Source organism: Meriones unguiculatus, chromosome 5 (genome assembly GCF_030254825.1).
Source record: "Meriones unguiculatus strain TT.TT164.6M chromosome 5, Bangor_MerUng_6.1, whole genome shotgun sequence".
In the NCBI taxonomy this organism is placed as follows: domain Eukaryota; kingdom Metazoa; phylum Chordata; class Mammalia; order Rodentia; family Muridae; genus Meriones; species Meriones unguiculatus.
Genome location: NC_083353.1, coordinates 107634533 through 107659395, shown reverse-complemented (window position 1 = coordinate 107659395; position 24863 = coordinate 107634533).

Sequence of the window (24863 nt, the reverse complement as noted above, 5' to 3'; positions counted from 1 at the left end):
AACATGAAGTTATTTTTTTATTACATTTACTTAGTGCATGTGAGAGAGAGAGAGAGAGGGAGGGAGAGAGAGAGTGTGTGTGTGTGTGTGTGTTTTCATACTCATGTGTCACAAAGCTGTATGTATGTCAGAGAACAATTTCCATGAGTCATTTCTCTCCTTCCACCATATGGGCCCCGGAGATCAAACTCAGATTTCAGGATTGGTAGCAAGCACTTTTAACCCATTAAGCTATCTTGCTGTTTCAACGTGCAGTGTTTAATGATGAGCTTCAACCCTACTTCTTACTGCTCTAAGATGAAAGCTCTGGGCTTCATAAGGTCGGGAGAAAGTAAAGACATCGGTGTGTCTCATTGGCCCTGCACCCTGGTGGGTGAGGCTAGTTGGAAATGTTATGAGGAGAAGAGGGCAATGCGCAGAGGGAGCCTGGATATAACAGGCAAGTGAAGGGTGCCTGAGAGGAATCTCACCCCTTCCTGCTCCTGCTCTGAGCCCCATGCTTCAGCCTAGGAGCTCAGCTCCCTCCTGCACTGTCTTCCGATCAGACCAGCCTCATGACCAAGGCCCCATCAAGGTTCTGCACCCTCTGCTGCTGTACCTTCCCCACCCTCTCTGCCTGTGCTCACACCACTCCCCACAGTCTTGCTTGAAGGTGGGAATCTGACTACAGGCTTTATTGGCACAGCCCCTGGAACACAGAAGCCTCAGGAACCCCGACTGAGTGACCTGAGCAAGACAGCCACCATAGAGAACAATAACAGCATCCCCACTGGCTGAAAAATAACGGAGACTCTGCTTTATTTAAATCGTGCATTTCAGCATGCGAGCAAACCCTAGAGGTTTTGGTTCTAAATCTCTTTCACACGTGACGTTTTCGGTGTGAAGACAGACTCTGCACTGGGTAGCATTTCCGTCGTCATGACACACACACACACACTAACAGTTCCCTGTGAGCATGTGTTCTGGCGTTGCCCTGGGAAGGGCATGCCAAAAGGAATCAGTGTTAGCTTTGGGATCCTCAGAGGGATCATCCACCGTCCCTGTGTGTTGCTCTGCCTTGTAGCAGCAGTTCCCAGCACTGGCGGCGGGAGGCTGACAGCCGAGAAGAAAGAACCTGGTAAGCAGCACCTGAGCTGCATGCCCAGCACCCTCTCCCACACGCTACACTGTTAAAAAGGCAGACAGAGATATAGCGGATTCTACAGCACTTGCCTGAACATGCAACATGTGACAGCTCACAAATCAGGAAACTCCAACCGGGGGGTGGTGTGGAAGCTCCGGGGAGGAGCCTTACAGAGGTAAGGCAACACGCCTGATTGCTCACTGTTGCATGGTCGCCCATCTGCTCTGTCTCACTAAGAAGCCCCTACTCACATAGCTCCTGTTAGCCGGCTGCTACTGATTTGCAGAACATAAGTTCTGTTTTGCTTTAATGTAAGAAACAGCTCAAGCAAAGCTTTGCTAACACAAGGTTGAAGACACTTAACCTGGCTTCACCCGCTTCGGGCCTAATCACTGTCTTCATTGTCTTTAACAGGAGGTTATGAACTGTGTGGCTACCACTTGGATGTAATCCACTTCCCTGCAACCCTTGCCTGGACTTACTCGGCTGACAGAGCGCAGCCCGCAGGAACAGGGCAAGCATTTTTAGTGGGTGTGGAAGAACTCTGGGAAACCTAGAGAGCTCTGGACCAGGTCACTGAAAATCTACTTGCCAAAGGAAAACTCACTGTATACTTCAGGTGAGAAGAGTCAACAGGAAAAGGCACATGCAGTCAGGGCTGAGGGCACAGAAGCCTAGGCAAAGGCAGCCCCACACTGGTTAAGGAAATCAGTCCACTGCGCTGAAGGCAAATTCCATCATTGAAGCGCATGCTAAACACAGAAGGCGCTGAACCTGGACAGACCGTTCAGTAAGGGACTGTGCCTTAGATCATCCAGTGATCTGAGTCTCTGTCACTTGATTCTCAGTAAACTGTCTCCTGTCGTGTCAGTTTTCAGTAGGTCACTTTACTTCCCTGATTTAAAAAAAATAAAATAAAAAAGTACTGAATGATACTGTAGTTTCCTGATCACTTATTTTGCCCACCTACTAAGTGGAAGCAAGACATTTAAAAAAAACTTAGTACACCCAAGGGTCTAAATGCCACTTACCACATTGCCCAGGTCCTCCGAGGTCATGGTCCATGGCATGTTTTCAGTTTGTTTCCGTCTTCACTAAAACATCCTTTTCTTTGCATTCCTTCTCTCATCGCTTGCTCTCACCCTCGCTCTCCTGGACGGCCTTGTTCTTCCTTTCTATAAACAAAAGTATAAATTACCACTTAGCCCGAGCTGCTCAGTGGATCCTACTCTTTACACCGTCAGTGTGCTCCGTAATGGATCGCCTCTGTGCAAGGGCGAAGTCCCTGCAATCAGGGGCCTTTGATGGAGAGCCCGGGCTCCATAACTCAGGACATCAGAAGCATATCTACTCTGATGAAGCTCAGTTTAATGCAAAAGAAACATATGTTTCCTGTCCATTTTTCTAAATCGATTGAGTCATTTGTCTAACTTAAACACGCTGTAAATTACACACATCTTCCCAAGACAGGGATGAGGTTGAGGTGCTTGATATATGCCTTTTCATATGGCTTGAATCCATCACTGTCTCTCTCAAGGCCCCCTGGCTTTCTCCTGAGTGGGCAGAGGCCCCATAACTCTCTGATCTACTCCGTTTCCCTGACACCCCTTTGGTCAGAGAATTATGGCTGACTTCAGGAGACACAGACCGAAGGCTAAATTGGTACTGCATCTTTCACTCCCTTGCGTTTGTTAGCACAGCCATTAAACTTGCAATCGCCCACCACACCCTGTCCATTTTACACAAGAGAGAATTGACAACCAGAAAGTCAGTGAAGGCAAGTCCCGTGTGAGTGCACGAAGTAAGTGAGCAGGGCACCAGATTCGCTAAGTCAGCAAATCAGAGGGGCAAAAACTCACATCCTGTTTGTCAGTTTGTCTGGTACATGAGCCTTCCAGAAGTGAAAAGGCCTCTTAAGATTTAGCATCTACAGATAGCAGGTCCCTTGACTTCCCAAACCTTGCTGAGGAATTCCAGCTTAGATATAAATTAGATTCTGCTTTATTACCATTTAATTAGATTCCATGTTGTTTTTAAAAGTTGCTCGTCAACCTCGTGCCCATTCATTAAACCACAACATTAGAAATATTTAACCTGGAAGAAGAGTAAGAGCTAATGAATTTAAATCCCTTATTTTATGGACAGCCTGAAAATGGCAAAGGGTACCAATGGAGATAAAGATAGAACTAGCATTCTCAAACACTGGCTCTGATTTTAGAGGTTAGAAAATGTGACATTAGGAATGACAAATGGACCTAGAATGTAAAAAGTAAGACTGCGTAATTTAAAACTGTGTGAGAAGGCTGGAGAGGTGGCTTAGCAGTCAACAGCATTTGTCACTCCTGCAGAAGACCCAGGTTTGGTTTCCAGCATGGTTTCCCCATGGCAGCCCACAGCATCTACAACTCTAGTGTCAGGGGATCTGATGCCCTCTTCTGACTTCCTCAGGTACCAGGAACACTCATGGTGCATGTACATACATACATACGTAGATATATGCAGGGAAAACATTCATACAGATAGAATAAATCTAAAATAAGGAAAAATATTTTTAAAAACTGTAAGGTATTCAGTGTGATGTATAGTTAATAATAACATCGCCATACATAAGTTGATTTTTAAAAGAGTTTGTATGTGTGTTTATGTGTGCAAACCTATTTGGGTATATGTGCGTGTATGTGCTTGTGTGAGGGCCAGAGGCCAACAGTGAGTTCAATTGCTTCTCCACGTTTTTTTGAAAGAGTCTCTCACTTAACCTGGAGCTCATGAATTCAGCTAAAAGCCCCCCACCTCTACCTCCCAAGCACTGGAATTATATGTATGTGCCACCTCACCCATCTTTTTGCATGGGTGCTGGGAATCCGAACTCAAGTCCCCATATGGACTTTAGCTGCTAGACCATCTCCCCAGATCTATATTTAGAATAAATTAACTGTCTTAACCACTTGCCTGCATGTATGTCCATGCACTGTATGTGTGCCTGGTAGTCTACAGAGGCCAAAAAAGAGTGTCAGATCTCCTGGAACTAGAGTTGTGAGCCGCTGTGGGGTTCCTGGGGACTTGAACTTGGATTCTCTGGAAGTGCAGCCAGTTCTCTAAACCACTAAGCCAGCTCTCCAGCCCATCTATATTTTATTTTTAATACTAAGTGAAGTAAGAGGGGCTGACAAGATTGTTCAGTTGCTAAGGCACTTGCCGAGCAAACAAGAGGACCCAAGTTCACACCCTCAGACCCTCAGCAACTGCCAGGTGAGCATGGTGGCCCAGCTGCAATTCCAGAGTCAGAAGGCAAGGACAGGCTCACCTGAGCAAGTGGCCTTAGAGAAACTAGCCACACTGACAAGCTCTTGTCTTAAGCGAGAGGCCTTGCCCCAAAGAATAAGGTGTAAGAGCAATCCAAGAAGATGACATTGACCTCAGAACACACACATGCACACACAGTACACACACATATACATACATATGCACACATACACACAGGCACACACACACAGGCATGCACACATGCACGTATACCCCCACACACAATCATGTGAGCAGGCAAACACACACATGCATACACCACACCTATACATACACCAAACAGAAGAAAAAGAAAAAAAACATTATATATATATATATTATATATATATACATATATACATATATATGTATATATAATACATATAATATATATATTACATATATATATAATATATATAAGAAAATCCTGTTTTAAAAATTCACTCGATTGCTTAGAATTACTAAAAACAGATTTTTAGGAAAGTATAAGACAATTACCAATTAGGACTCCCAAAAGATTTCTAAAGGTTACAAGAATCAGACACAGAATGTAAAAATGAAACAATCATATAGCCCTGAAAGTTGTTTGTGGAAGCCCTGACCGCTCAGCGACTAAGCGTGCTCCTGGGTGCCACGCTCTGTGCGGGAGGGCACGCTGCCGCCTCCTTCAGCCTGCAGCTCTCCTGGACTGGACCTGGGTGGTGGCCTGTGGACGCCACCTCTGGCATCTCAGCTTTTGCACTTGGATGTCTCTTGTCTGAGGAGTCTCTGTTGGTGATTAAATTCCAATGTACTGCTTTTCCCACTGAGCGATGCTTCAGGTCTGTTTTATATTTCTGTTTGTTCCTTAAGAGTTTTGTGCAGTGCGATTTGATTATATTTGTCCCTCGCACTGCTCCTCCCAGATTGAACCCTACAGTCCCTACCAATCCAACTCTGTGTGTTTTGTTTTTTTACACCAATCACGTCTACCTTGCATTGCCCATATAGTCTTAAATGTGTGGTCTTCCGCTAGGGCCTGGCTGACTCACCAGGGCCCACACTCAGAAAACCAACTCTCCCCCTCCCGGCAGCTCTCAACCACCAAAAGCTCCTTGGCTAGGAGTAGGACTTCATGCCCCTGCCTTCCCCATGCTTCAACTGGTCTGGCTTGAGTTGTGTGTGCTGTGAACGCTACAACTGCTTTTGCCGTGTATCTGTAGTCATGCACAACTTCTGGTTCTTATACTCTTTCCATCTCTTATTCCGCAATGATTCCTGAGCATGTAGAGGAGCAGGGGTGATAAACTTGCCACATTTGGTGCTGAGCATTTCGCAGTCTCTTACTCCTTGGCCAGTGGTGGGTCCATCATAATCACTATCTACCGCAAACAGGAGCTTCGTAGATGAAGGGTGAGAGAGAGCCATTAATCTGCAGCTCTAACGGTAAGTCACTTGGAGTCAACTTTGTACTGTGTTTATAAAAAAGTAGTAGTAGGCTCAATGGCGTCTAGCCACAAGTTCTTGGTATTGATAATGGCCCCAGATAGGGGCTTCATCTTGCGGAGCAAGTTTTAAATCCAGTCAAAAAGCATATGCCACAAGGTTCATGCCACGACTGCAGCAGTGGGCGTGTCTTCCGAGGCCACTCATTATTATAGCTCTCAGGGCTGAGTACGACTGCTGATTACTTTTCTTCTCCAGCAGCATTCATAGCACACACCCCCAGCTACCAGCGCAGAAGCTTGCAGCTCAGTGCTAGCCTGATATGCTCATGGTCTACTGCTCAAGTCAAGTATACCACCATAGCTGGGTGTGGTGGCGCAAACCCGTGATCATAGCCCTCAGGGAGGCAGAGGCAGGCGGATCTCTGTGAGTTCGAGGCCAGCCTGGTCTACAAAGCAAGTCTAGGACATCCAAGGCTACACAGAAAAACCCTGTCTCAACAAAAAAACAAAAACAAACAAAAAACCAACCAAACAAACAGAAAAAGAAAAAAGTCATTTGGTTTAAGTATGTCACCATGTGCATGCCATTAGCAATAGGGTTCACTGTCAAGTTCTGGAGGGTAACCACAACACTGGCAATTGCCTGTGATGTTTGAGGGTCTATGGGATCTTACTGGCCAAGTTTCCAAAAGAGGTGGACTAGACTTTTTATTTGTTAGCCTGATGCCCTGTTATTGTGTAACTCCAATGCTACATGTTAATATACAGGCAGACAGGATCTCTCTCTCTCTCTCTTTCTCTCTCTCTCTCTCCTGTCACTTTCCCTATCTTTGTCTGTCTCTGTCTTCCTGTCTGTCTCTCTCTCTTTCTGTTTCTCTGTCTGCCTGGCTCTGTCTGTCTCTCTATTTCACACACACACTCTCTCCCCCTCTCTCTCTAGGAAGTAAAGTTTCATGTGACTTTTTAAAAAGATCTTTGTTATTCATCCCTTCCTAAACTCCCTTCTCTACAGTATCCTCATGCCCTACCCCAATTTAATCCTCCCTGCTCTGTTATCCCCTTTAAGCCTTTAAAACACTTCTGTCCTATCGCCTCTACGTAAATGTTCCCCAAGCTCTTTATTCATTTCTTGACCTTCATGGTTATTCCAAATGAAACACACGTCTGAAGATTAAAAGCTAACATCCGCAGAGGCAGGCACCCCTGTTGGGTTCGAGGCCAGACTGTTTCACATAGTGAGTTCCAGGATAGTCTACGCTACATAGTGAGATGCTATCTCAAAGCTAATATCCACAGACCAGGGAAAACACATGGCATTTCTCTTTCTGGATCTCACTTACCTCACCCAGAATGACTATTTCTCCATCCATTTACCTGAGGATTTCATAATTTGTTTTTTTGTTTGTTTGTTTGTTTGTTTGTTTTTAGAGCTGAAGAATAGTCCAAGGAGTACATGTGCCACATTTTCATCTTCCATTTATAGGTTAATAGACCTATAGACCTATCATTTCCTCGAGCAGCAAATGAACAGGGATAAACATGTATCTCTATAGTATGACATGGGTACCTTTGGGGAAATGCACAAGTGTGGTAAAGCTGGGTCATGTAGTATGTCTCTATTTAACCTTTTGAGGAATCTCCACACTGGTTTCCTGAGTGGCTACACCAGTTTGTACATCTGACAGCAGTGAATAAACGATGCCCTTTCTTTATACTCATGCCAGCATTGGCCATCTTCTGTTTTAGGGGTTTTATTAGTTCTTTTCTTTTCTATTCTTTTAGTTTATTTTATTTTGATTGATAAAGTTGTCGTTTTTATTTATTTTCATACAATATATTTTATTTATTTATTTACTTTATATCCTGATTGAAGCTTTCCCTCCCTCTTCTCCTCCCAGTCCCTCCCTCTCACCTCACTCCCCCTGCCCCCCCCCCACCATTCACCCCTCTTCCCTTCTCCTCAGAAAAGGGGAGCCCCCCCGTGGATATCAACCAGCCTTGTCCTATCAAGTTGCAGTAAGACTAGGTGCATCTTCTTCTCTTGATGCTAGACCAGGCAGCCCAGTTAGGGGAAAGGGATCCAAAGGCAGCAATGAGACAGCCCCTGCTCCCGCTTTAGGACTCCCACATGAAGACCCAGCTGCACAACTGTTACATGTGTGCAGCAGCCCTACGCTTGTCCCAGGTATACTCTCTGATTGGCAGTTTACTCTGTGAGCTCCTATCATCCCCGGTGGGTTGATTCTGTAGGTTTTCTTGTGGTGTTCTTGACCCTCTGGTTCCTTCAATCCTTCCTCTACCTCTTCTGCAGGATTCCCCAAGCTTAATGTTTGTCTGTGGGTCTCTGCATCGGTTTCCATCAGCTGCTGGGTGATGACAGAAGCCTCGCTGATGACAGTTATGCTAGGATCCTGTCTGCATGTATAATAGAATATTATCAACATGACAAGGGTGGGCTTCTTCTCGTGCCATGGGTCTCAAGCTGGGCCAGTCATTGCTTGGCCAACCCCTCAATATCTGCTCCATCTTTTACCTCTGCACATCTGGCAGGCAGGACAAACTGTGGCCCTAAGGTTTTGTGGCTGGGTTGGTTTCCCTACCCTTCCACTGGAAGTCTTGCCTGGTTGCAGGAGATGGTCAGTTCAGGTTCCATATCCCCCATTGCTAGGAATGTTACCCAGGGTCACCCTTATAGATTTCTGGGAGTTTCCATTGTCGTGGGTTTCTAGCTCTTCCCAGAGATACTACCCCCCCCCATCCAGTTCTCTCTCCTAGCACTCTCTCCCTCCATCCTCCCCTCAACGGCATCGTTCCTGTTCCCATTCTCACCCCCAACCAGTCCCCTCTCTTCATCCACCCCATTTCTAATCTATTTTCCCTTCTTGGTCAGGTTCAAGCATCCTGCCTTGGGCCCTCCTTGTTACTTAGCCTCTTTGGGTCTGTGGTTTGTAGGATGGTTATCCCGTACTTGATGACTAATATCCACTTATAAGAAAGTACATACCATGTGTGTCTTTCTGGGTCTGTGTTATCTCACTCAGGACGATCTTTTCTAGTTCCATTCATTTGCCTACAAGTTGCATGATATCATTGTTTTTAATGGTTGAGTAATATGTACACATTTTTTATCCATTCTTTGGTTGAGGGACATCTGGGGTTGTTTCCAGTTTCTGGCTGTTATGAATAAAGTTGTTTGTTAGCCCCTTGTCTAAAGTGTAGTTGATAAAGATTTTTCTCCCATTCTGTAGAACATATTTTTGCTACTCACGATCATTCTGACTATTCTTTGTTTTTAGTACTTCCATGTGAAATTATGTGGAATGGGGTAATGGAATGGTTAAGGCTACAGACTGCTTTGGATTTCTTAGCCAAGTTTTCCTAGCTACGAGACTAGGTGGCTCCTCTACAGATGCATATTAGAACTTCTGTCTTCTAGAGAAAGAACCAACTGAAGATTCAGCTCCGTGGGCATTTGCACATCTGAATCTGTTATAAATTTCAACTCTCAGAACCTTACAGTATCAAATATTAACAAACAGATTTTTTCCTGTGCTTCTTTACTTTTGTATAAAAATCAAAAAGTACCCCTAACCAATGGGGACACATAAAAAGTTAAAACATTAGTCCTCCAAACCTCTGTGATGGATATTATATTACCAAAGAGTACCACTGGTAAGGGTGAGGGCAACGGCCAAATGAACGGCCACTGCAACGAAACCACCCCTAGACGAATGTCTTTAAAAGTGCTCCATGCTATTAGCCACCTGGGAAACGCAAACTAAAACCACTCAAGAGTTAACCTCACCCCAACCAGAATGGGCGTTATCAAGAAAACAAATGACAACAAATTCTGGCAAGGATGCTAGTCGGTGAGGTGCATTCTGTGTAAACAAATAAAAGGGAACATTCACTATGGAAGTCAGTGGGGAGGCTTCTCAAAGGGCTAAGGACAGATCTACTGTGTGAACCCAGATCTACTTGTATGACCCAACCCATGGAAGAAATACCTACACGTGTTTATGGCTGCTGTTCACAAGAGCTAAGAAATGAAATTTGTCTAAATGTCCGTTAGCAATTGATATTTGGATAACGAAAATATAATACACACCCAATAGAATTCTCTTCAGAACTGAAGGAAAATGGTTGGCATGGCAGAGTTTTATCTTAAGTAGCAGAAAGGTCCAGAAAGACCTTATGTTCTCTGTCATATGCAGATTCTAGCTTTGAATTTCAGATATCTGTGTTTAGGTTTGAGTGGGTGTTTATAGAGGCTGGGAAGCAAGATTGGAGACATGAGATGTATTTGGGTGGGTGGAGGCAGGAGAATGGATGGGGGGGCCTTAAAGGGTGTGATAATAGTAAAATACATGATATGAAAAAAAATTTAAACAGAGATAGGGGTTGAGAAGGAGGAAAAGTAGGGTAAGAATATATACATATTTATGGAAAAGCCACATAAAAACCTAGTACTACTTTATAAGTTAATGAAGAAAAAAGTTTGTTGTTGTTTGTAGAGAGAGGCTAGAGAGGTGATTCAGTAAGCAAGTGCTCTTACTTTGCTAGCACTGAGGGTCCCCAGACGCATGTAAAAACCCACAGATGGCTGGGCCAGGCTGTTAGCACACTCCTTTGATCCCAGCACTGTGGAAACAGAGGCAGATAGGTTTCTGTGTGTTTGAGGCCAGCCCGATCTACATAGCGAGTTGCAGGCCACCCAGAGCTGCATAAGGAGACCCTGACTGGAAAAAAAAAAACCTGTATGTATAACCATACATGTAATAACTGCAGCGATGCAGGTGGACAGGCAGGTCTCCAGAGCTCACCGGCCAGTCAGCCTAGCAGAAAGGATGAGCTTCCAATTCAGTGAGAGACCCTGCCTCAAGCAATACAGCAGATAGTGACGGATGATGACACCTGGTATCCTGATCTGTGTAGGCATGGGGTTGCATACGTGCACACTCATGCATGCACTGTGCACACACATGTACACACACACACACACACACACACACCTTGGGAGCTCTGTGTTGTGGAGGAATTTTAATTCATAACATGGCTGCTCTGGCAAGAGATCACATCCAAAGACCATCCAGGTCTGTGTGGTCCAGCTGGAATATAAACACACCTTTAGTCCAGGATACAGAGGCAAGCAGAGCTCTGAGTTCAAGGCCAACTTGGTGTAGAGCAAGTTTCAAGTAAAGAAAAGCTTATGTCCAGGCATGGTGGTACATGCCTTTTATAAAAAACAATGAAGGTAAAGTTAGTCTGTAAAAGAAAGTACAGGAAGTGATGTCTAATTGAGTGACAGAAAAAGAAAGCGATGAATCAGAGAAGATTTGACAGAATAAGATATTAAGATATGCCCAACTCTCATGGAAAGAGAGAGGAAACTGAAGCTACTTAAGGAGCAATGCAGAGAGAGAGAGAGAGAGAGAGAGAGAGAGAGAGAGAGAGAGAGAACTCAGGTAACCTGTCTATTACTTCCTGGTAAAAATGCCTCCTCCCTCTCCCTCCCTCCCTCCCTCTCTCTCTCTCTCTCTCTCTCTCTCTCTCTCTCAATCTCTCTCTCTCTCTTTCTCTGAATGATAGAATAAGCCAGAGAATAAGAAGGAGCCAAAGATTAGAAAAGATTTCTGGAGTTAGAGGCCAAGCAGAGCAATTCAGGAGCCGAGAGTGAAGCCAGATGAAATAAGTTAGCTGATAGAGGAGTTTGAGCCAGAACAGCTGAATTGAACCAGGCAGCCCAGAGCTCGGTAAAAACAAGAAAGGGTGAGTTTACTAAACAGTAGGTCTCAGAGGCTGAAAACATTCTAGGCCATGGTTAGATTGTACAGAGGCTAGAAGCTTCCAGGGCTAAGCACAGGTTAGCAGAAGGAGGCAGTAAGTGTCTCAGACAATTGAAACAGGAAAATAAAATTTCCTTTTATACTGTGTGGATGGTTAATGATGCTCCCAGAAGCCATAGTGTTTCAACAAAAAGTCCCAATACCAGACATGGGAGACTTCAGGGACCCTCACCTACCTACCCCAAGGCTTCCAGATTATTGCCTTTCCTCTTGTTTGTACCAGAACTAGATGGTAAACTCTATTGCTGAAGACACCAGTACTTTGGATAGGACACAGAAAAAAAAAAAAATCAAGCTATGCCTGATGTGGAAATTTCCCCTCTGTCTAATGCTATGCATCTCCTGCTGGAGAAAAGCCACCAACATTTCCTCCAGCAGTGGAACATTTATGCTACACAACTGACTTGCCAGTTAATATGCACCCACCGATACAACCTTGCTATGACTCTTGAGGGTACCCAGCCACTCTCTGGTTGAATTTAACCGCACCCTTCCATTGGGAGGGTACATGCCTGGAACCATGAATCTAGTCAAAAGCCCATCCCTGGGTAGGTAACAGGTCTTAGGAGGTGATTTACTGTGGATGTTTTTTGCTGAATGGGCATGCAGTCAAATTGCTTTCTAAATATGTATGTGTATATCCCTAGCACTATATCCCTCGTTCTTCTCCCAGCCTTCCTGGAATTGACAAGCTTCTTTTTGCTGGGTACTTGCTGGTCGAGGTGCTAAGAATAATGACTGCGATGTGTTATGCCATGAATGAGATATCCGCATCATCTCCTTTAAGGCCCAGAACATTCTGAAGAAACGAGTGTGGAAAGATTGTCACAGCCAGAGGACAGGGAGAAGTGCTATGGAATGTTGCGTTCTGGATATGATATAGCGATTGCAACCATGAACACACAAGCAGCACACTATACACACACACACACACACACACACACCACACGAGACATAAAAGTAGCAGGCGGACTAGCTGGAGGGAAAAAAGGAGAAGGAGAAATAAGAGGAGATAAGAGAGGGTGAGTGAGATGATCATTATCATAACTCATCGTATACATGTGTGAAAATGCCAAAATTATGAGAAGAAATCCACACCGAACAACAGTGGGAAAATAAAAGGAAAAGAAACGCAGACATTCATCCTAGAGTCACCACGCCCTATGGACTCCCTGGAGAGAAGTTGTGAAATGTATTTAAGAAGAATGTAAGTGTCCTAAACTGAGGCCTACAGGCAGCCCTGGGCAGGAGGTGGATCGTCTCCAAAAGATGAGTAGACAAGTTGCTGGGTTGCTGTTTTAACTTTGTACTCGCCTGGTTAGAAAGCAAGAGACGTTTGTATCTCACGAAACCACTAATCAAAGAAAGCAAAAGTAACTACAATGCCAGCCCAAGCAAGCTTCAGATAAAAATAATTAGCAAGACAGAGTACTGTCAAATGGTAAAAGAGCCAATCTCCTGAGAATGCTAACTGCATATGATTCAAAGGACAGAGTTGCTGATTGTGCAAGAAAACACAGTACTAAAAAGATAAATAAAAAGCACCCCTCTTTGAACAATTGGGAGAAAAAACTAGGCCATTGTTGACTCTACGTGTATCAATTAAAGAGGTCTCCACAGAAATGTGCTGAGCAGAATCAGAGGACTGGAAACTTTCTGTGTTACTCCATTTGCATAGTATTATCAAAATGTCAAAGAATGAGACTTGGAAATTTATTGAACATGACTAAAATCACCAAGAAAATAATAGCAAGAACTGAAAGACCACTTGACATGAAATTAAAAGGCTTCTGCACAGCAGAGGAAACAACAATGAGGAAAGAGCCTACAAAATGGGAGAGAATGGTGGCAGCTCTCTCCCTGACAGGAAGCAAATACTCAAAACTAAAAATTAAACACGAATCAGGTGTGGTAGTGTGTACCTGGAGTCCAGGCATTTGGGAAACAGAGGCAGGAGGATCGGATATTCATAGCATTCTCTGATACATAAAGAGTTTGATGCCAGCCTGAGTTTGAGATCCTGTCTCAAAAAACAAAACAAAATAAGCAAAAAACAACAACAACAACAAAAAAAAAACAACCATTAAATGTGCCAAATCCTAGGTTGTCCAATCAGTAAGTAGGAGGTAGAGTTGAAGAAATAGTGTTCAAAAGAAGTACAAGTGCCCAATAAATAAATGGGAAAAAAAAGTTCTACCATCTTACCCATAAAAAGTTGCAAATAAAAACTACTTTAGGAAGATATCTCATCTCAGACTGTCTACCTACCCCTGCCCTGCACCACACACACACACACACACACACACACACACACGGGAATGACAAGAAATGTCAGCAGGATGTGGAGATTAGCATGGGAAAGAGCCATGCGGTATCCAGCTGCTGGGAATATGCATTGATGTAGCCACTGAGGAAAATATTTTGGAAGCTCTTCAATACACTAAAATCAGAACTACCAAACCATATAGCTAGACCATTCCTGGGAACACACCTGTGTTGGTTAGTTTTCTGTCAACCTAACACAAGCTAGAGTCATTTGAGAAGAAGGACTTTTCTAAGTCTTTTGGGCGTTTTTTAAATTCATAGTTAATGGCGGAAGGCCCAGCCCACTTTGGGCAGTGCCCGTAATGGTCAAGTCATCCTGAGTTTTATAAGAAAGTACAGTGAGCAACCTGTGGGCAGCAAGCCAGCAGGCAGTGCTGCTCCGTGCTCTGTGCGTGAGCTCCTAGCTTGAGTTCCTGCCATGACTTCTTTTAAAGATGGGTTGTGATGTGGAAGTGCGTGCAAAATAAACCCTTTCCTTCCCAAGTTTCTTTTCATCATGGCATTTTATCACAGCAATAGAGAGCCTAACTGAGACAATATCGGAAGGAATCCAAGCCAGCATTCAGTGGTGCCACCTTCACATCCATTGCAGAAGTCCACACAGTAAGTAATGAAACCAGCCTAAATTCCTATGAACTCATGAGCAATAAGGAAAACTCTCTCTCTCTCTCTCTCTCTCTGTGTGTGTGTGTGTGTGTGTGTGTGTGTTTCTGTGTCTGTATGTCTGTGTGTCTCTGTGTGTGTGATGGAGTTTTATTTGGCCATAAAGAAGTATGTTATTTACAGTAAAAATGAGTGAAACAGAATTATGTGAAATGAATACACAAGACTCACATGGAGAGAGAGAAGAAGAAGACGATGATGATGATGATGATTAGGACTGCTGGGAAGAGAAAAGAAACCAATGGAAGGGGGACAGGGAGACAAAAGAGGGTGAAAGGGTGAATATGATGAAAGAGAATGAATAAACAAGTATGAAAATGTCAGGATGAGACCCATTGTTTTGTAGAAAAATATGTGATAATAAAGAAAAAAAACAGAGTTGAAATACAGAATGATATATTCCAGTGCGTAAGGAATAATGGGGGCAAGAGAAAAGGTAGGGGTGACAACTCTAGGGATCCCAGGGTGAAGGGGTGTGTCACCATGTCTGCTGAATTATGCCTTCATCCTGGTACTGATACCACGCACACATGGAATCCTGAACGTCAGGATTGAAGAAAACTGGCCACAGAATACAGGGGATCTCTGGGTATTTGTTCTTCACAATTGTAAGTGAATCACTACCTAATTAGCTTTTGTTTTGTTTTATTTTTCAAGACAGGGTCTCTCTGTGCGTAGAATTGGCTATCCTGGAATTGCTTTGTAGACCAGGATAGCCTCAAGCTCACAGAGATCGGCCTGCCTCTGCCTCCGAGTGCTAGGATTACAAGCATGCACCACCATGCCCCACTACTACCTAAATTTTTTTTTTAAGCTTAAAAAGGAAAAACTATTCTAATGTAAATCTCTTTAATCCTATGGTAAATCTCTTTAATCCTACGGGGCAGTGGTTCTCAACCTGTGGGTCACAACACCTTTAGGAGTCAAATACCGCTTTCACAGGGGTCACCTAAGACTATTAGAAAACATGGATATTTACATTACAATTCATAACAGTAGCAAAATTACAGTTATGAAGCAACAATGAAAATAATTTCATGTTTGGGCTCACTACAACTAGGAAAGAACCACTGCTTTAGACAGATGGAAACAGGAAAAATATGAGTTCATGAACAGTTTTCACTACAAAAAATTTTCATAAACTCTTCAGAGCCTATTCTAAGTGGAGAATTATAGTTTTCCCGATAGTTAACTTTTTACCCTGAAAACATAATCAAGGCGGAGTTGTCAGTCTCTATAACTTGCACATTCTCCAGTTCAGCTATGTCTATACCAAACAGAACTCAATGTTTAGCTTAAACAGTCCATGTCAACTTAAATCCAATACTCTCACCTTTCGTGGCAAAATAATATGACTGAACTCCATGAAGCCCTTATCATAATGGGGATCTATTGTTTGGCAACAAAGGTTGAAAATTCTACAATACTTTGCCGCGTGGTACGGAGAGGGACGGCCTCCAGGCAACTTCGTTTTTCCAAACTTAACTTTGTACTAGTCACTTCGCTTTCAGTTGTGTGTAAACACAGTGAGCTCAAAACCATTCGGAAAGTTTCCTTTGTGCCGAACATCCTCTCCTGTGCACAGTTTATTGCTGTTTCCCCAAGAATGATGGCCACCTACATGCCACTTACACTCTACGCTATTAAGTAAGTCATCAACAGATAGACATCAATAGAACACAAATACTACACCATTCTGAATGAAACTCCAACACTCGCTAGTCTTTGTTGTTTTGGTTGGTTGAGGGTTTGCTGTGTTTGTTTGCTTGCTTGCTCGCTTGCTTGCTTTTAATCTGTAGAGTGCCCTGGCCCTGGCATCAATCTTCTGTGGAGATCATGCGCCTGATTTGGGAGCTGTTTAGTTTTTTAGCCATTGTCACTGTTTAGATGTTTTTGTTTTTAGTTTGCCATACCAGATACCAAGCCTAGGGCCTCAAGGACACTAGGCAAGCTCTCCACTACCGGGCTTTCTTTCTCTGCGCCATCCAGGCAAAATGAACGCGTGCCATAGAAAACAGAAAGCCTGCCCTCAACCTCAGCTGATGACAGGATTGACATGTACACTCCAAGAAATCACAGAAAGAGCTAGGCCCACACTAATCGTGCTCAGAAAGAAGAGCAAAGCAGAAATGGGGCCAAGCCTTCTTGTTGTTCTTGGCAGACACAGTGCAACATTTTCCTCAATGAATCGGTGGTCTTCTCAGCATCTGCTTGAGGCACATCTGCAGCCACATCACCTATCAAATCAGCCAAAGACGAAAAAAAATAAAAATAAAAATAAAAAATAAAAAAATTCAGAAATCCTAGGGCCAAGAGGCTAATGACTCAAAGATGAAAGTTAACGTTTAACTTCATAGTTCCTCTGTAATATGCCTCTAATCCCTTGATCCTCACCCAAGCTCTTGGCTGCCCATTTGAGTTAGTTCCAAAGAACCATCTTGGCAAAAGCTGGAGGTCCTGCCATGGCCTGCTTCCATGCAGGGGTGGAACTCTCCTCATTCAGAGATGGGTCCACCAATTTTTATAATTTATATAATTAGACCAAGGAGGGTAAAGACATGTACTGCCTTGCTCCAAGTCACTACTGAGTATGCCCATGGACGCTGGGTTTCCGCTGACTCTGATTTAATATTCTAGTTTCCCCTGGGTGATGGTTCATTTTCAGACCTGTCTACACCTTCCTTTCTCTGGCCAAAATCTGATTCCTTTACCTCCCAGATTCTGACAACATAAGTCGTTATACCTCACCTGACTTTGAGTTCTGCCAGTTCTCAAAGATTTGAGGTCAGGTTTCTAGGATGCCAGGAGATAGAGACTTGTATTCATTTGTCCATAATCAAATAACCAGACCCATCAAAAGAGAGGGAGAAAAGCAACTCTGATCAGACACATCTGGACGACCAGGATATTCAAGTTAATTCTGTTCAATGAAAATGTCTCGAGCTCCTACAAGAGCCTGGCACATTTCCAGCTGTGGTAATTACAGATTAGTGTAACACAGTTCCTACTTGCCCAGAGCTTGCTGTCAATTTGGAAAACACATGTAAATTCAGCTCTTCGTTCGATTATAATCACAAGTGATACAGGCAGGAGATATGATATGATGTAACCCTGTGGCTCCTTGAGAATAGCATGTAGGTCACCCCAAAGGAGAAAAGAAGGTGAATGAAGGGGAGAAGGCAAGTAGCCAGAGAAATTCTCAACACTCAAGAGCACCCATAAGGTAGGACAGAGAAAATTGCATTGACCTGCACTGTGCCTCCTGCAGTACCTGGGAAAATGGTAGGGTCTCCCAGGGAGCTATCAGCACCCAGGTCCAGCAAAGAGCTGAACACATGACTCTGCCCATTAGGGGACAGGTCATAGCCCATGCAGAATTGGACAAGTGAGACAATGATGGCCAGTGCAGCCATGGAAAGTGTCCTCCCAAATATCCTGTGCAAAGTAAAACACACACACACACACACACACACACACACACAGGCATGCAAACTCCACTCCTGAGCTTACAGACTCTTAAGCTAAGTCAGATAAACGTCAGTGATAAAAAAAAAAAAAACATGGATGTTTCTCCCAGACCTAGCATGTGTGAGACTCAAAGGTAATTACAGTTGGATTTTTTTTCTCTATCAAAAAATTCAATAGTTACATGTAAGCATCCACATAAATACCACAAACCTGCTGACCACAACCTCTTAGTGTTGCTCACGTGAATGTGTGTTTAGAGCTGATGACTTCATATTGGATAACCAATTAGCCAGCTTGTCCCACATCCTCATCCTTTTTCCTGATTTCTGCTGTTACTCCAGGTTACCTGCACCTGAAGGTTCAGAGTTAGGAACCACGCATGAGAGAAAACATGTGATGCTTATCTTTCTGGGTCTGAGCTATCTAGGTATATTTTCTACTCCTATCCATTTACCTGCAAGTTTCACTGTTTTATTTTTCTTTACAACTGAATTGAATCCTGCTCTGTATATGTACCACATTTTTTTATTATCCACTTATCAATTAAAGGACATTAAAATTGTTTCTTTTCCCTAGCTACTGTGAATAGAATATTCATCTCCATCAATACGCAGAACCTTGACACTCTATAACCATCTTGTGAGAAAGGTTAGGGACCTTTCTCACAGGACCTCATTTATCTTCGAACAGTTACATTCTGTGTTGGTGATTAAGAATTTAGGAAGAGAACACAATTTAGCCCATACAATCACGGATGTGATGCCCCAGCAGTGGGCTGGAATAGATTATAGGCACCAAGAGCAGATCTTTCAAGAAAATCAGAATCTGCTCAAGTGATAATCTACTTGGTGGGGATCCTGTTGGTCACACGAGTTCACCTGCTTCAGAGCAGCACTCCTGTCTCACCACATCTACCCAGAAGGCAGAGAGCATAACTGGGCCATGCCCGGGATGCAAGTAAGGCTCGGACTGAAGGTGATTGGCCAGTGTCTCTCAGAAAAGTACCCTTGAGTTCCAAGCATGATGGGAAAGACAAAGATGTGTGGGAATCACTGAAAGAATTTCCCAGCATTCACATGGACCTGTGTCCCCCTGTGCAGTATGACCAGTATGTGCAGTATGACTTTCTTTCTGTAAAGAAAGTTGGTCCTGCACTTTCTTAGTTGGGAGTCCACAGAACCAGAGGAAGATCCAGAACCCAGGCTGCCAGGGCCTTTGGGACACATAATAAAGGAAGAAGCTGCCAGCATCTTGCTGTGAGGCCCAAGATTCCCCCCAGGAAACTGGAAGGAGGGATAGCAGACAGGGAGTGTCAGAACCCCAGGATGCAGCTGCTGTTACAATGGAGGCATTGAAGCTGGGTAGCAGAGCTGGAGAAGGGGAGAGCTGCAGGGAGTCAGTGGTTGCCCAGAAAGCACTGGTGAGTGGTCAGATGTCCAGGATCTGTAAACTGAGCCCTGGGAGCCAGGAAGGGGAAGTAGAATGGCTGGACTGCAAACAGCAGTTTGGGCTCATGCTTGCATCTCATTATCTGCCATGCTCCAGAGACATCTGCACCACGTTTGCCCTCAGGTTCCCTGCCCTCCTGCCTTTGCTAAAACAGGCGCTGAAGGTTCACTGAAAGCAGAGGCAGGGCCTGAGGTGGAACCCCGCTCTTCCGGGTCCACCCACTTTTCCTCACTTTCTCAACCCCTTCTAAGAGAGTCTTGAGCCTCCAATGTCACTAGAAACTGGAGCCCTGGACCCCCCCCCTTTCTCCTCCCCAGAGCAAGCCCCTAAGCCTGGCAAGCTGTCCACAGGAGAGTGCTGTCCTAAGTCCATGCTGTGGTTTCTCTGAAGTTCAGGAATCCATCCACATTGGAAGGTCGACCTAATTGGAGGTCATTAGGGCTTTGAAATTGGGTTCGGATCCTTAATGAGGGAGTGAGATCATTGTTAAAAATAAATAAATAAATAAATAAATAAATAAATAAATAAATAAATAGATAAATAAATAAATGTTAAAGGCTGGAAAGAAGAGTACTAACTGCCTTTCCAGAGGACTTGGGTTCAATTTTCAGCACCTGTATGGTGGCTCACAACTGTCTATACATAACTCCAATTCCAGGGGACCCAATGCCCTACGATTTCCTTGCTTCCATGGGCACCAGGCACACTGCGGTAAACATACACACACGTAGGCAAAACACTCATATGCATAGAGTAAAAATAAGGAAATATTCTAAAGCACGCAGAGCCCTCTCTTGTCTCTTGTTTGTGTGTGTGTGTTCATTCCTAACACTGTCTGTCACCAGATGCCACAGCAAGAAGCCAATCCTTGGATGCCAATGTTTATGTATTTGACTGTCCAGCCACCAGAACCATGAGTCAAACAAATGGCTATTGCTTATAAATTGCCCAGTCTGTAGCCTTCTGTTCTAAGAACACAAAAGGAAGAGGGGCAGGCCCCAACATTCCCATGAGTCCGCACAAATCTCTGTCCTGGCTGTGCCTCTCACCTATCCTTTTCCCCGGGCATCTGAGGACTCTCCTGTTTAAGGGCAGGGTTGGAGTGAACCCCTACACCAGCATTAGCGGCTGCTAGTTCAGGATTTGCTGTAAGCTGAACAGACCTCTAGACCAGTGGTTCTCAAGCTTCCTAATGCTGGGACCCTTTAATACAGTTTCCCGTGTTATGCTGATGACCAAGTATAAAATATTTCCAAATAAATATATGATCATTTCATGGCTACTTCATAACTGTCATTTTGCTAGTGCTATGAATTGCAGTGTAAATACCTTATATGTAGGACATCTGAAATGCAGCCCCCGTGGAGTCGCGGCCCACGGATTGAGAACTGCTGCTCTAGGACAAAGCTGTACCTCAGCCTTCCGAGGCTCTCCTCCAGCCTCCGGCCTCCAGGGCTCTCCTCCGCCTGCCCGCTCTGTCCTCAGCATCACCAATCTACACTCTACTGCCACAATTACACTCGTCCAGACCAACAGTCTCCCTTCCTCTAGCCTACAGCTCCCTTCTAACGCCTTCACTTGAAAGCAGAAATTCAAGCCTCGCTATATCCTTTGCCTCCAAAATTCCTTTCACAAATGTTCCCAGGTCAAGGCCATATCTGGGTTTTGCTCCTCAGACCATCTCCAGCTTAGACACCATCCTGGACTCAACCACTGGCACTGGATGAACAAACAAAGGCAGGACAAATGAGCCCAGAAATGTGTGCTCTTCTGGGAGATGCAGAGATGCACGCCCTCACGAGAGTCCTCTCTCAGCACGAGCCTGGGGTTCCTCCGACAGAAGCCAGACTATACAGAGTGAGACGCATCTCATGTCCAGACATGCAGAACTGGGCAGTGTCCTCACTCCAAGCTGCCCAAAGGGAAAAAAAATGGAAATAAGCAATTGTTTGTGCTGTGCTAAACAGAATTATAAGGAGGTGCGGGCTTTTGGACAAGATGATTAGCACATTTTCTAATGTAGCCAAGACGGCAGACAGAAGCATACAGAAGCCAAGTGAGTCAACAGTGGTACAACTGGCATGCTGGGTCTGTGCAGTGGTCTGGGTATGTGTAACCTCCAAGAAATCTAATCTTCAAACTTACAGGTGTTTATAGGCGGGGCCTATAGGTGGAGGATGGGTGGAATTAGATGAGGTCATGAGTGCAGGGCATTAGCGGCTTGACAGGAAGCAGAGAGACTTAAGTTGGGACCCTTGTTCTAACTTGCTGCATCGTAATGACCTTTCCCAACCGATGAAGCCAGATGAACCTTTGCCAACAGATGACATCTATGCTTTTAGACCTCCTGCCTCCAGACCCAGAAAGACAAATAAGCCTCTATCTTGTAGTTAATCTATAGCGTTCCGATATTATGACAAATACACACACACACACACACAAAATGCATTAAGACAGTGTGCAAGAGCTCTCTGAGCCTGTACCAGTCATTTCCAGGAGGGCAGAAGCGTATCTGTGGCCCCATGACAGACCAGCTCTATATGCAAAACCCTATGACCTTGTCACAGTGAGCAAGGAGTCCGGCCAGCAGCAGCTCTGAGATGGGAAGACATGCTGGCTGAATAAGAAGCATTGGAGAGAGAGGAACGGGCCCGTGGAGGGAATGGTGCCTGGTGGCATGCAAGAGCAGTTATAGGTGCATCTGTGATACATCTCAGAGGCACATGCAGCCACTGAAGACCAAGGGCCTGACAGTGAGTGCATGCTAAATCCCTGCTCCATATGTGAGGAGATCTGTGAGGTCCCCATGGCTAGACAAACACAGACCAAGAAGTGATGGCTCACTGCCCAAGTGCATGCTAAATGAGAGGCAGTGCCTTTATGTGTTCTTTTAAAGATAATTTGCCTTTATTCTTGAGAATCTCATACATATGACTGACTATCGTCATCCATCATCACCCCTCAACTCCTCCCATATTCTCCACAACACAGCCTCCTCCCTCCTTGCATATCTTCTTATTTGACAACCACTAAGTGACAGCCAATTAGTGATGCCTATTTGCCTTACTAAAGAGTAATTGGCAGGGGAAAACTTATGAGGAAGGAAGAATCCATCTTACAGCCAAATCCACGACCACATCTTCGCAGCCTCACAACTGACACCATTGTTCCACCTGCTGATGAGGCGCCATGGCAGACCAACAGACTTGATCTCCCAAGCTGTGTTTGTTCAACTTTCTGGGTCCTTGACACATCTTTACCCACAGAAAAAAACTCCTGAGCCAAATGCCCTGCCCTCATCCTGAGGCCAAACGTCTGGTCTTAATGCGGTGGGCAATCTTCAAGTGAACTTGGCTGGTTTAAAAGTCACCTAGCAGATGATAAGCCTGTGGGGGAATTTCCAGAGGGCACTAACCAAGAGTGGAGACATGCCCTGGACACAAGTGACACCATTTTGTGGGGTGGGAGCCTAGAAAGACTAAGAAGGGGAGCAGAGGGAGCTAGTTAAGTGCCAGCCTTCTCTCCTCCTGGCTTGGCATGAACTGCTCTGCTCTACCACCATCTCCCCACCATGACAGTCCAAACCTTCTGAAACCATGAGCCAAAACAGACTTCCTCCCTTCCCTGAAACTGTTTCTGTTAGGTCTTCGGTGATCATCACGCAAAAGCAACAAACACTTTCCTGTTTGAAATATATATATTTTTTTCTCACCTGTCAAGTAAGTAAGAGTGTCCTCCCTGGAGTTATTGGATGACGTAGTCAGGGTCACCAAACGACCAGCCTGGGCCTTACAAACAGCGGATGATCAGTGAATGCTCGCCTTTTCCCTGCCTCCCTTCTTGGGACAACTCCTGTACAAATAGCCCATTGGACTAGATGTTCCCGTCTGAGCCCTTTTCATTCTGACCCTTCACACATTTATAAAAAAAAGTCAGGCTGTGGCCAAATGGGGTATGGACAGTAAGACCAATGTCCAGCCAGCGGGCACAGAGGAGTCTTTATTCGGGTGGACACTTGATCTCTCTCTCTCTGACTAGACCCATTGGTGCATCTGAGGAGAAGCAGGGTGAAGAAAAGGAAAGGTCAGGAGGGATGGAGGGGAAGGAAGACAAGCCAAGTGTCTGGATGGTATGACCTCGGGCGGCAGCACGAAAGAGACGGCAAACATTCTCCTTGATCAGGAAATAGGAATGCGCCTCAGTCACTGTGTGCGCCCCAGGGGGCTTCTCTGCTGACCGAGGCGGCAAATTGCTCAGCTAATTGGGCCCATTCCGACCTCAGCCTGGAGTTCAGAGTTGACCTTCTGCCTAGACCCCAGGACTAAGGTGGGACCTGAAGGAGCTTCTGCCACCTAGGGTCGGAAGCATGAACTGCAGGGGACTGGTAAGGAAAACAGCTCAAAAGCTCCCACATTCTCCTGGAAGGCGAGAAGAGTGTATGGAGTCTCATCTCCGGTCCAGCTACTCTGGAAGCTAAGGCAAGAAGATCCCAGGTTTGAGAACTGTCTGGGCTACAGAGGAAGTTCATGCTAGCCTGGGGCACTAAGGGAGCCCTGCCTCCACACAGACCAAAGAATCTGGGGTATGTCAGTGATAGTGTGCTTGCCTAGCATGTGCAAAGACCTGGGTTCAGTCCCAGCACTGGGGAGGAAAGTAAGGGGTCTCTGCACTGCGCAGGTTACAAAGAAATTTTCATTGCCATCTCCGGGTTTTCAAAAGAATCAGGGCAGTTCAGTCCCACTCAAATCCAACACTTGGTGGTGCTGTCTTGGGGGTAATGGGATCTTGAGGAGATGGAGCTTCGCCTGAGGATGTGTGTTACTTGAGAGTGTATAGCCCCCCCGTCACTTCCTGTGGTCTCTCTGTGCTTTGTGTTCATGGCTGAAGACGTAATCTCCTGGCTTGCTGCTTTGGCCACCCCTCCCACCATCACGGCTTCTCCTTCTGGAACCATAAACCAAAATAAACTCTTTTCTCCATGAGTCGCCTTTGGTTGCGGAGTTTAACCACAACAGGAGACGTAACTAACACAGTGAATTTGCAGCACCTCTGGGGAGGACGGGGGAAGAAGGTGAGTTGTCAGGTGGCGAGCACCAAGCTCAGCTCACACTAACAGGGTCAGAAACTTGAGACAGGAGGCACCTGTCCTCAAGCCAGCCCATGACTGACAGACAGGAACTGTAAGAAGGGAGGGAGGAAACCAACAATACCGGGGGATACAAAGGAAAGCAGAGGCAGGCCCCCCCTCAGAGACAACCCTGGAAATCATGGTCTACCAAT